Source organism: Rhipicephalus microplus, chromosome X (assembly GCF_043290135.1).
Source record: "Rhipicephalus microplus isolate Deutch F79 chromosome X, USDA_Rmic, whole genome shotgun sequence".
In the NCBI taxonomy this organism is placed as follows: Eukaryota; Metazoa; Arthropoda; class Arachnida; order Ixodida; family Ixodidae; genus Rhipicephalus; species Rhipicephalus microplus.
This window is the reverse complement of record NC_134710.1, coordinates 193,202,382-193,215,890: the sequence shown is the minus strand read 5'-3', so window position 1 is coordinate 193,215,890 and position 13,509 is coordinate 193,202,382. Positions and strand designations below refer to the sequence as shown.

The following is a 13,509-nucleotide window of genomic DNA, read 5'->3' as shown; positions in this document are numbered from 1 at the left end:
CAATGCTGTGCACCGCAACAGTGACGTGAGCCGGTCCGGTCGGTCTCATTCTTGAGGTGGGTACTTTGAAGTTCGCTAACCCGATGAGGACCACTAGAACCTGATTTTACTTCAAAATAGGCCCTTCTTTGGCACAAAAGTAACGCTACGAGGTTTCTGGACCGCTATTTCAACAATCAATGTTGACTTAATAGTTGCATAAGTGTCCCTTTAAGCTCGTTTCTTGGCCCTGCATTATTCTGCACCTACATTAATGATTTCATTTACTGTGAAATCATTACTTTTCAATATATGCTGACAACACTAATTCACGTGAGAGTGAGTGCATAAATACAGTAATACACCAATAAATGTTTACCTATACAACTTATACAAGTGGTGCAAGTAACAAACATAGCAATAGCCCTTTGTAAACTTAGTTTATGCCTTTTACACACATAAACATGTCATCTTGCTTGCACCACCTCTTACTTTTTGAACAAATGTTCGTTCACTTGAATGTGAAGTAGTGTTGCTGGGCATGAATCAAACTGGAACCCACCTTAAGTTTGACTGCATGCTGACATGGCCTAAAATATCCCCTTAGGAATATGACTACTTATTTTAATGTGGTTGCATATCCCAATATACATGAGAACTTCCTTGCATTAGGCCTTTAAACACTGAAAGGCAGCTATGGTGGTTCAGTGGTTATGGCACTTGGCTGCTAACTCGAAAGACACAGGTTTCATTCCACCCACAGCGATCGCATATACTAAAGACGGTGCACTGTACGATGTCAGTGCATGTTAAAAGGGTCATGAAGTACTATCCCAAGTAATCATCAAATCACCTCAGTGTCGAAGTTCATCACATGAATTGATAGCTGCAAAAATTTCTCGCATCTGCCAAAAACAAGAACTGCAGTGGTTTGCCATGTCTTTAATGAATTTTCTCTTCTCGTTATGACAAATGTGCTGGAAACTTTAGAGGAAGGGGTGGCACAAGAGAAAGAAGTTATATTCAGTACACATTGTAACCCGGAGCAGGTGTTATGAAATGCTATCACCCTCTTCTGTAGCAATTTCCGAGTGCGAATGTGCCTCACTGAGTAATGTCAGTATGATGTCAGTTGACTATGGAGCGCAGTGCTGCCGCATGGTAGCACCTAGTTGCAAAAAGCACCATATGATCCAAACACTGCTCTGCAACGATATACTCAGCAACTACATACTACGATGTCTTTCATAGCCCAAGCAAGTTTGGGATGTCAAAAGCGCACTGGCACAAAATGTCACATTTGGATTATGTTTGGAGAACACACGTCTACCAAATCTCTACAACGAACCTAACAAGGAAAGTAATTTGTATGAATATTGCAATTCGCATGCACAATTGCGACTATATGTGGCACCTCATAGAAATGACATTGCCTAAGGTTACCACCAAGTTCTGCTTTGTCATAGCTACAGCTGAGCTCTCTGCTGGCACAGCTAGTAATGATGATGTCATAATCGCCATTGCCCTTTTGTCGCATTTTGTGCCAGCAGAACTCAACTCAGCAACTGCTTGCAAGTTTGTGCCTGCAGCGACAACAAAAAGTTGTTAACAGAAATGGTTAATTATCCCTTTTATTATTGACTTTAGGGCAGCTGTTTATTACAGAAACTTCCAGTCATTGATAACTAATGGCTACCCGTTTGTGACAGATGACAAAAGTTGCACATGATTTTAGATATCTATCATCCAATTTTAATGGCCATTATAAAACTGATAATGCACAGTGCAGAGAAAATATGGTCGTTCTGTTGTATCAGAAAAAAATTCTCTAGAGAAGAAAATGATGAAATAGAATTTAAGGGGAGATCCGGGTCGAAAAACTCGAGTTTTTTTCAAGATTACCGATTTTCTTTATTTTCGCCTGTTTTGATAAGATTAGTACCTCTACTGTTATGAAAAAAATAATACAGGTTGAGACTTAACTGGAAATGCTTTAAAATTTCATCTAAAGAGCACAAAGTGTCTGTTAAAAGGCCGAAAGTGTGCAGTCTTCGAGCACTTTGCCACCAATAATGCGCCGCTGCTAACCATTGTTGATCTTGTTGTTGATAATGACATTGTTGCTAACCGTTGTTGATAATGCGCCGCTGCTAACCATTGTCACAGAGTCGAGCTTCACTCTTCAAATAACAACAGTTTCTCTCGCTGATGCAGTGCAAGAAATAATAAAAAGAATCACTCTTCTGCGCGTTTTTCGAGCGCCACGACTGGCTTATCACATGGTACGAATCGGGGACCGCGATTGGCCGCTGCGCGCCTGTATATACTGTGAAACCTATTTGCGGGGTCCATGTCTTGACGAGTAGCGCAGCTGAACAATGCTTTTCTCGTGTAATTATCTTCGTCATGAATGAAAAAAGGCATTGCTCGCAAATGAAAGCCGTTGTGTGGCGCGCTCTGTAGGAATAGGCTACGAGCAGCTGGTCCAATTTGCGGCAGTTGTTGGCTTGCAAAAGCCAATGCATCAAAGTCGTTCACACCCGTCAGCCGGATAGTTCGTTATGTGGATATGGATGACGTCAGCACCAATCTTGAGAGGTCGAAAGAGCTCGCAGTGAGAGAACTTAGCAGGGACGACATTGCCATTATGTACGACGGTATGTGGCAAACATGGCTGCAAAATGGCATGACACTGGACTTGGTTTGGATTTTGCAGTCCTGTCGAACTTCTTCCTAGCTTGCAGTTGGCACAAGGCTCTGCCAGATGGAGCGGAAGTTTGGCAACCGTTTCATGGCCCTGTCTGTGAACAAAATGTCTGTGAGGAGTTGGCTCGAAAACGCTCAGAGAGGCGAGAGACAAACTCATGGTGCTGGCGTATTTTAGTCGCAGTGGCCACTAGAAGAAGGATTGTTCTTTTTGGTGTGCAAATTTCATCTGATTTAATAATATCTTTCATAAATAAAAACTCAATTTTAATGTTAAAACTCGTTTTTAAACTTTCCATTTTTTCCAATGTGCCCCTCCTTTTCGGGCACTTCTAGTGCTCGGGTCTGCATGAAATGTTGCCCAAAGTTTTTCCAGAGTATGAAAAATGCAATTATCTAGTTTAAATTTCAATACTTTTTGTATAATAAAAATTGTATGTATACCTTTACTAGGGTAGGTGAAATATGAACTTTTTGCATCTATTATTTTTTACGCGTATTACATATTTTGTATGGGCTTCCTAATTAGTTATTTGCACTCTACACTTTATTTGAAGCATTAACTATAAATGGTAAAAAATTACAGAATTTTAGGGATGAAAAGAGAGGGGCAAAAAGGTTAAAGTTTTTATTTTGTCATGTTGCAGAGCTAAAAGTGAGTAACTTGCAAGAAAACTAGTTATATATTTGAAATCAGCATTAAAAGGAGTTCCATAAACAGCTCAAGTTTCATTGCTCTAGAGTGAATATTAAAGAAAAAGTGTCTTCGTGTAGCATCTCCCCTTAAGCTAATTTTGACACCACCAGCACTCCTAGTCCTGAATTTTAGTGCAAAATAGTATTCTGTGTATGTGGCTTATTGTTCCGACCCCTTTTTTCTTTAATGTTACGTGCTTTACCGTCAGTGAATCTAAAACAATTAAACGGATGCTAACAATTTGTTACCAATAAAGCCTTGAGAACCATTAAGATGCACAACTGGCTACGAGCAGTAATCGCAGGGCTGACAATAATAAATTTGCTGAACACATATCTGCACATCTGCTGTCATTTTCAGATTTCTTCCTTGCAATGTACGCTGGCAAGAAGTAACTATCTGAATAGGAAAATAACATGGTGTCCACTTTTGCAGTGCAACTTTCAGTGCTGCTTGAACTATGCACAGTGGAGCATGCTGTATAATGAAAAATTTCACAAGACATTACAAATAAAAAACTTCCCTCCAACTGCACAACACAATGCAAAACACTGATGTTTTAGACATGTAATGAATAATTCATACAGTTATGCCACTTGCATTTAGAAGCTCCTTGAAAACCACCATATTCGAACTACCCGTGTAATGTGCCGTAATCATAAGTGAATATCCTCTGAATGTATTTCACAAGAGCATGATAATGTCTAAATGTTAAAAGCACATGACCAGCATGAAACCTCTTAAAGGGGCAGTGAAGGTTACTTTCGTATGCGTTGTTTCATCAATTTTGAAAAGTTTAATCCAGGTTTTGTAATTTACGAATTAGTTTAGGAGCATTTTTGCTCAACTCTTTCACTACGTGAAAATGGTTGTTCTTCATAACTCTCGGGAAGATTGTTTTTGCCAGTTGGAAAAGTACTCCAGCACACATTGCAGCATTCCAAACTTTGCCCAACAAAATGCTCTATGCAAAAAATGCATGTTGTGAAGCAACAAAAATATTTTAGAATGAATAAAAATGAAAAAGTGTAGAATTTTCAGTCATAAGCTGGTAAACAGTGCGATAAAAAAATACTATATATGTAAAAATATTCAAAACAAAAAAATTTCAGAATATACATTTTGTAGATATATGACCCAAGAAGAGTATAAAAAATAATGAATGTTGTACAAAAATGTTTCTCTTGACACAGACAAAGAAAATCAGAACCGAGGTGCTGCTTCGTTGCTTGTGCCATGCGGTGAAGCATTGCGTGGTTTTTCGTGATACACAAATGTACTTGTCCACTTTTTCTCAGTAAATTTTTGTTGTGTTGCAATAAGAGTCTCTTGGTGTTCCAATAGAGATAGATGGATACCCGTGATGTGAATAATACCTTCATAAATGAAATGTCCAATGAAATTCGTTATTGCATCTAGCGTCACCTTTTTCCATGAGCCACCTTACATCGCATTGGTTCGCGTTCCAACATATGCATCCCGGCATATGTCTTTGCGTTTTCGCGCATATCGTATTAAAAAAAGGACAATATCGCACTCGGTTCTAAAACATTTCGCACTGCTCTGTAGTCAGGGCCAAGATGTGCTCCGAGGGCCTTCTTGTTGTTAGGAGAGGCTCTGCAGCCAGAGCCAGCACACTGCGCCCCAGCGAAGTGCGGACCAGGCACGTAACCAGAGCAGCTATAAGATAGTGTGCAAAGGTCAGAAGCTCTACACACTTGTGGCGGAGAAAACAACTTGAGGATGTACCAGGCTGATGCAAAACATCGTCGCCATAAGACTTGAAGCTCAGCTGCTGAATTTATCACCCGCAACAAGTTGAGCGGCCGCGTACACGCACCGTCACTTTTTCGTCCTCATTCTTTTTTCGTGCAGCTACGGACTGGAACAACCTTTCTAACGAAATCACCGCCATAACCTGTCCTACCACCTTTTTGAACACCGTAACAAATTACCTTGCATTGTAAAAAAAAAAAAAAAAGGCTTTCACGTTTTCATATATGTACCCACCTCTTATGTAATACCCCTTCAATGGGGTCTTTAAGGTAATAAAATGAAATGAAATCTAGGAACGCTAAGCTTGTCGTCACTCAATTCAGGTGGGGTTGCAAGATCGAGCAGCGCATCTGTTTTTCAGCGCAGATGCGCACCCATGCCCGGGTGAAGACGACATCATAGGAGCGACTAGTGACACTAGATGCGACCCTGTGTCTGATATAACGATGCAAGCAAAACTAAAGCTGCTGGAAACTCTCATAAAAGGTCACCTTAACACTTTAAACACGTGGCGGACCTATGCAAATATTCTTGTAGAACAAAATTTTCCTGACTCCTATGAACAGCGTTCTATTGAATATATAGCATAAAATTCTGGATATCATTAGTGCTCAACATAGTCCAATTGCGAAGCTGACACAATAATTTGGCATTTGGCTTGCAAAGGTTTTTTTCATGCAGAACTTCGATGTTAATGTACCATAACCACGAGGGGCAGCACTTCTGTCAAGTTCGCCAGCCTAGTGCACTTTTCCAACAATACACGCACATTGGTTCACGCAAAGATTCGTCAAATATCACTATGTTGCTGAATTGGGCGAATTAAAATTTATTCTGTATGTTGGGTAGCTGGACTAACTACTAGAAAGCACTGGGCGCACGAGAAACAAATTTAACATGCCAAAATCAATGATCGAAAAGCGTCGATCACCGGTGATTGATTTAGATAGGCGTGGTAATAAAAGAGTTAAAGGAGCCCTGCAACACTTTATCATTCCCAGGAACCACTGCTGAGGCTACTGAGGACACGCGGGCCAAACAGTATAGCATAGCACACAACGTGAAATTTACAATTATTTCTCAAAGTCAGCTCAACATCATTCCCTCTTTTCTTGACAAATGATGCCACAAACCGAAAAGCCATGGCCACAGGCTGATTCGAACATTGTGAGCTGCATAGTTACTGCAGCGCCATGGGATACCATAACATGCTCGTTCTGCACTCTATAGTGATATAATTACACACAGTATAGAATTACACCATGTCCTCATGATCCCTTTGAATTTAAGACCAAAGTTCACAGAAAAAGAAGGAAAGAGGTGAAGGCCATGATGCACACTGACGAACGGATGTAGCAATTTTGCCTCCTTATCATCCTCCCCTATGAATAGCTTTCAGCACGTTTGCTAGCACAAAAGGAAAGTGCTTAAAGGGACAATAAAGGCAACTATTAAGTTGACTTCCATTGTTGAAACAGCGGCCCAAAAACCTCGTAGTGTTACTTTTGAGCCAAGGAATGGCTTATTTTGAAATAAAATCACATCTGGGGGGTCTGCATCGAGTTAGCACACTTCAAATTACCCGCCTCAAGAAGCAAAATGTCTCACGTCACTGCTGCCGCACGCAACGTTGCCCGGCTTTACTGCGCAGCCGCCAAGACTAGTAGCGCCAGAATGAAAGCAACGGGACCCACAGCAGCAACAACAGCCATTGATAAATTTCTTGCCATTGGCTCAGAGATTAAACACATGTTTTGGTTCAACTGGGCCCCCACTAGATGGCACGACCTGTCCAGTTCAACCACGCGAAAACTGAATTTTTGAACTACTTGCGCCGGTCCCCATAGTAACGTCCGGCGATTCTTTTTTCCATGAATCAAACAGAAATGAACAAGCAGCACTTTATTGCGTCTCTTGATGCTTGGAAGGATCATTATTTAATGCAGCTAGATCGATTACTAGTGATTAATTGTAGTTGGTTCGTCTGACATCATCGGGATCATTTTGAAAATGCCCTGCTGCGGCACATGTATACTTCTGAATTTATTTTAATTACTCGGTAAGTAGGGCACTGCTGTTGATAATATTGTCGTTTTAGATGTTGTCATACATTGAGCTTTCACTTTGACATAAATTGTTAACTTTAGTGTCCCTTTAAAGGAAGTGTGAGACTTCCTTGTGTAAAAAAATCCAATTCGAGGATTTTTTATTCGCCTGATGGAGAGTTTTTTCATCTTTCATAAAACCTACTACACTTGGGCACTGGAGTTTCAAAAATAAATCTTGTTCTTGTTTCTTTGACATACTGACGGGAAATGAGCACATACCCCATGGATTTACAACTCCTCTCTACAAGGGTATATACTACATGGTAATAATTTTATAGAAGGCAGACCTTTGTATGACTCTGTTCCAGTGTGAACATGAGGTACAATTCAGGGATTCTTCCGAGGATACTAAGGGTCAATGTGTTTGCAAACATAGTACTGAAAGTAGTTTACTTTTGCTGGTTTTCTGAATAAAGCAGATAAAGTTAACTTTACAGGCACACATACTTTACAGGTGGAGAAAAGATGGCTGCATTAAACATCATTGTGATGAACAAAGCTATGACAAAATAAACTTATCGTAAGCCTGACAAGAGTGCCACATCCCCAAGTGAGACCTACGAGTTTTGTTGGACAAATAAAAAACAGTGCCAGATATCGCAAAAAAAAAAAAAAGCAACCGATCAAGCACAAAGGAGCAGTCACCTTTACCACAGGAGCTTCTAGCTTGCATTTCTCCATAATAATTATAAACAAGAATTAAGAACTAAATATACCTGAATACTTAATGTACCCATAAAACACTGGTTTTGGGATGATAAAAATCACATATACATCAATCAACCCTTAAAACAGTAAAATGAATCACTGATACATGACAGGTGCAAATGCAGCTATCATGTTGCAGGTACTATACCAGACTACAACAAAAGGAGGACCACAGAGGTTTTCAAAATATTGTTTTCAAGCAAAACAGCAACAACAGAACTTCAGTATATGATGCCCTTCCTAGATCACATGCAAGAATGCTATCATCACTGCAAAAATCAACAAGTGACTGGTTGACAATACACAGAACACATCTGTAACACTTTATAGGGAAGAAAAGTTTTGACCACTTAACCACAGATAACAAGGGCCTACTAAAGGGTAAAACAAAATGATGGTGACCTACAATAGTCGCTAGATCCAAGAGGATTGGTCTGCAATTGTAGGTGCTTCCGCATCTTTCTCTTTCCAGAACATTCTATGCTGAAACTTTTGGTTTTAGTATATAAGTTGTGCACTAAAGTTATTAGGCCTACAGTGAACTGTCTGCATTTTAATTACACTCATTTATTGAGGCCTCCCTTCAAGGCTACTCTGGACCTTCTGCTGTCTAAATCTTTCATAAGATTTTTGACAACTTCGAGACACACACACGATATCTTCTTCCTCCAGAACTTTCAGCAATGGCTGGAAATTAAGTAGTTTTTCTCAAACTTCTTCAAAAAGTTTATTGTCATGTAGGTGAAGGAGGGGAGGGGGGGGGCTTTAGGTGCAAACTGTAGGGAGCTCCAATCAACTGCAGATTTTTGTTCTGGACATGCTATGACTTCTGGGTTTAGCCATGTGTAAATGAACTTTCAACTTTTGATCACAACAATAACTTATTTATTTGTGTGCCTCGCACCGATCACAATTCAGCTTCAACATGAGCTGCTCACAGCGCACACTCAAGTTGGCCACTTCCATCATCCAACACAACTCAGATTTCAAGGTTCACTGGCTGACTGTAGTCTTGCTCATTACATTAAATAAGTGATACACCAGAACTGTTCAAATTTTCACACCTGAAAAATTATTACGTTCAATGACCTAAATTGTACAAGTTACAGCGGTCCCTGGAAGGTTGGCATAGCACAATTTCAAGGACACGACTCTGAACCCTTTATCCCAATCCCAACATAAAATTCTAAAAAAAATGACAAAACCACTTTCATAACACAAGATAAAGTATATGATTATCAAAAAAGAAAGTTCCAGTGTCAGCAAATCATACCAAAACAGCTATCAATCACCTGCCTGTGCCTTCCTTTTCGCATAACAGTTTTGGTCTCAAATAAATAGAGCTATCCGTCAAAAGAATGCTTGAGCCTCCAACAAGAGAACCAAGCCTGCCAGTGCTAAAAAAAAAAGTACATCGTGCATTAGTAAGCTTTAAGTTCAGAGGAGCATACTACTTCAATGTTAAGCTTTACATTTGAATGACATGTCAAAGAACGAAGTTTTCATTCAACCAAAAATATAAGCATCAAGCATACCATAAGTATGCATAAGCATACAATAAGATTTATTCAGGAAATGTTCAATAACCACTTCTATATATTCATATGTGAAAATGGACTTGCATGTCTCACACGTAAACATAGCAAATTATTTTATGCATTTGCTGGCACTGCAAGAAAAACAAAACAAAAAAAGAATGATGGAGTTCCTATAATGAGAATAAAAGTCTGAAAATTGCTTTATTCGGTACTTCGTCTCTGCATTTCTAGTTGAAAAATGTCGCACAAATGTAACATTTAAGAAAGTGTGCGCTTCAAGAACAGCAGAATAATTGCTACAACAAAGTACCAACAAATAATTAATGACAAAAGATACCAATGCGTCAGTGGCAAGCGCACTTCATTTTTCTTTTTCTTCCTGAAGTGAATTCACGATCGAGGCGCCGATGAAGGTGCTTAGTACATTGAAGGCCTCCTTTCGTTCGAACACCATTACACCCAAGGTCGCTTATTACCGAGGAAGAGCATGTCCAATTATAACATTCTGATGCAAACAAAGCAGAATGAACTTCATACACACCTTTTTGTTTTTCAATGCAGTTCCAGTAGGTTTTACGGAATGATGATGAACCAGGTAGACGCGCTGCAAAACAAGGAAATTCGACCATTGCACGTTATTTCTCTGACGCAGCAAATATTTACACCGTACGTCCCGACATGAGTGAATCAAATATTACGGTTACTTCTCTCTCTAGCAATTGATAGGGTCAAGCTAAATTCGAAGACTGAGAGGCGCACACAGGATCCTGTTATTTGAGAGAGATCCGCATTATCGCTTAAAGAAAAAGAAATGCCGGCGATTCTAGAGTTACACACGTGCGCTACTGCTGAAATACTTGAACGACTTAGGGATGGTTCTGCACTACTTTTTGAGGACGAATTCACGGTGTGGCTACGACAATCCTCGACACCGTTTTTAGGGCCTGAATGGTTGCTGTTCAATTCCAGTCAGCGAAGCAATGGGCGCCGCCGTTGCTTCGCTCGATAATAGCGCTGGGAGACTATAAGTGCTCTTACCTCAACTTAGATGAAGGTAGTCACGCGATAAAAGCCATTGGCAGTGAACAAAAAGAACGCAATGTGTCCTACAACACGAAGGAAAACTTTGCCCTCCCAAGGCAGCCAGTGTCTAGTGCTGAGTAACCTAGTGTACCATCCTTGTATTCGTCGGTGAAACTAAAAGGCAAAGCCGTACCACAGGCCGTACTTCCTGAAGCTATCCGAAGCAAGCCAACATACGAAGCTCCTAGTCTTAGTGTCGTTACAGTGGCTTGTGTTGTGTCGTGAACGAGGCGGCGAGGCCAAAAAAGTTTACAATACAGCCTCCAGAGGACGCAGCCGCTCGCTGGTGCGCTGGCAGTGACGTTACCACGTGAACGGGATAGGCGGAAGTTTTGAAGTTCGGTGCGCACGGTTAGTTGTAAGACCGGAACACGAAGTGTATGGTGTAGGCGGCAGCTTCAAACAGTTGCTGAGGTAGGAGAGTTACCGGAAGCAGCTGGATAGCAGGATCAGGGTTGAACTTAGGGCTGTGGAGCGCTTGGTCCGATGGCCGGGCGGGCGATGGCTAAGGAGGCTAGAAAAACCACATGCGAGAGTGAGCAGGTACAGTGCGAACAAGGCAAGCGCTGGTGTTACTTGGACGACACAACCTTCACGAGTTTGGCTGACGCGGAACAGGCGAGCTTCGTGTGCAGGCTGTGCGAGGCACTCAAGACGGCAGTTTGGCGCATGGAGGCTAGCAGTGAGGGGCTGCAGGGGGAGGGGAGCTGAGCGTGGAACGGGAGCAGAGGATGGAACTCCAGAAGCAGCTCAAAGCGTCGCGTGAGCGGGAGGAGGCTACCGCAAGCCTATTAGAGCAAATAAAGGGCGATCTTAGAAAAGAACGTATAGGGCGGACCGAGCTAGAGCAGCGGGTAAAGGAGCTGATGGCGCTTTGCCTTGGCTCCGAGCGGTGTGAGATGGGAGGCGTGGGTAGGGGAGAAAGCGACAGGCGGGAAGGAACAGGCGTGAAGGGAGGTCAGTGGGCCGCAGTGTCTGGTCACAGCATGGAGGCTCCGCGAAAACACAGCTCTGTGGCGCGACAGTCTTCGAGCAGGGCAGGAACACAGGACTCACGGCAGAGAGAGAAACAGGTGAAGCAAACAGGAAGCCAACGATTAGAGCGCAGAAGGATCCTAGTGGTGGGCGACTCTAACACGGCCAGGGTTACGAATGGCGTCTTCACGACAGTGAAGGAAGATGGGAGAGTGAGAGACAGTTATAGGGTGGCATGCGTAAACTCCGAGACGCCTCTGGGAGTGTGCATGTGACCATACGCACAATCCCAGAGGTCTGGGGGCAGTCTCGTGGGATTGAAAGGAAAGGAGGGTAGTGGAGGCCAACTGTGTGATCAGGGGTATGAGCCGGCAGCTTAGATACAGTGTAATGGAGGTGAACCAAGACGAGCACAAGCCCGGCGCTCGCCCCTTTGCACAAGATGACATTCATTACACTGGTGTGACGGGCAGGAGGGTTGGCAACAAGATGGGTCGTCAAGCCACAGCTGTTTAGGGGGACCCAGAGCCCTGAGGCCAACAGTGTAGCCAAAGACATAGGCGTATCAGCTAGGGGGGGGGGCAACTGTGGTGCTAGCCCCTCCACTGAGCCCCCCCCCCCCCTTTCAACAGTGCACCATGGTCACTCTTGGCTGCACGCTGGGGAAACTAACAAGTAAGTCGAAGTTTTCTGTCACAAAAGTAGTCACTCAATTTTGTTCTTACAGGATAATGGAAGTGTCAGGAGACAGTGTTATAACAGAGCGAAATTTCACCATCATTTCCACTGTGATGATTCTCCTTGCAGGCTCTTTGTGGTCCGGGTCACCTGTGCGACATTTTCGCGTCTCGTCGTGTAGTATTGCAGAACAGGCAAGCGCTGAACAGGGGCTCTATATTATTACATGACTTATTCGTGCTTTTATTCTGCTGTCACTGGTTGATACTGTTACCGATGGAAACGGGGAAACTGTTTATGGACAGGTTAAAGCATTTGCTGCTTCCCCAAAATAATTTTCTTCGAGAAGGCAATGCCATCACCGCTGCTCTGTCGAAGCTGTTGCGAGCCGATGAGTGTGATGAATCGTTTTCAATGAAGTTTTCTGTATTGAAAAGCTAAACATTTTTTTCCGCTTTAGTCTACGATGAACCTGATCAGACTTGCTTATGGTCACTTTAAGCCACAGCGGCAGCTTGCAAAGTGGCCACGAATAAAGCAGTGACCTCGAGCTCAGTGAGAAGCTCAGCTTTTTAGCTCGCCCCACAACTTGACCCGCCGGACCAAGGAGAAGATTAAATACCGTGGTTTTACAGTAAAAGGTGTTATGAGATCAAAACTCGGGTCACGCGCGGCGTCGTACGCCACCGCCGCCGCCGCCCCCGCCGGTGTCCGTAACCACATCACATGAAATTAGTAAAAAAAAATGTACCAGTGATACAGTGGCGCTCGAACTCGAGTCGGCTGGGTGCCAGCCAATATGTTGCCACTGAACCACGCCCGGGGCTTGGGACGTTTTGGCAATCCTGCCTTGGGGAGTCTTGAAGTCGGGAAAGAAATCGCGTTAATGCGACTTCTAATATGTATTAAAACAGCGAAACAACAACCAGTAGTCGCACAATGCGAATAGCGTAACGAGTGGGTCGTAAAATGATGCAACCCATTACAAAAGCTTGTTCTTGTTCACCTAATAATTGGGCCGCGTATACCCATTTCCGGCATAAATAGCATAACAAATGCTAGCCTACTACCCAAAAATAATTTTTAGTGCCGTAGTGGGTATATCAAGCAAATGTGCTTGCAGCAGTTATCCAATCAGTGTTTTCAAAAGGCTCTGAAAGGCCGCTCTTCTAGCTTTCGCTGTAAGTGTGCTGCGCCTTCCGCGCAGGCCTGGCGTTTTTTAGCATTATGAAGGGTCAGTTAGGAATCGGGCTAATTGATT

The 13,509-nt window shown here is 42.5% G+C and overlaps 1 protein-coding gene across 5 annotated transcripts in view; it reads right to left on the bottom strand.

The window, feature by feature from the left end:
* The window catches only part of LOC119177341 (Ubiquitin specific protease 20/33), a 110,907-nt gene extending 100,116 nt beyond the window's left edge, over nucleotides 1-10,791 (bottom strand). For 2 of the 5 annotated variants that reach the window (XM_037428815.2, XM_037428817.2), the window contains exons 1-2: nucleotides 10,551-10,768; nucleotides 10,054-10,116 (exon numbers count right to left, since the gene is read on the bottom strand). The gene's annotated coding sequence lies outside the window, so the exon portion shown is untranslated. Of the gene's footprint in view, nucleotides 1-9,266; nucleotides 9,372-10,053; nucleotides 10,117-10,550 lie in introns of all 5 variants that reach the window. The other 3 variants (XM_037428816.2, XM_075878409.1, XM_075878410.1) reach the window with 3 other exon arrangements.
* Between the last annotated feature and the right edge of the window lie 2,718 nt (nucleotides 10,792-13,509).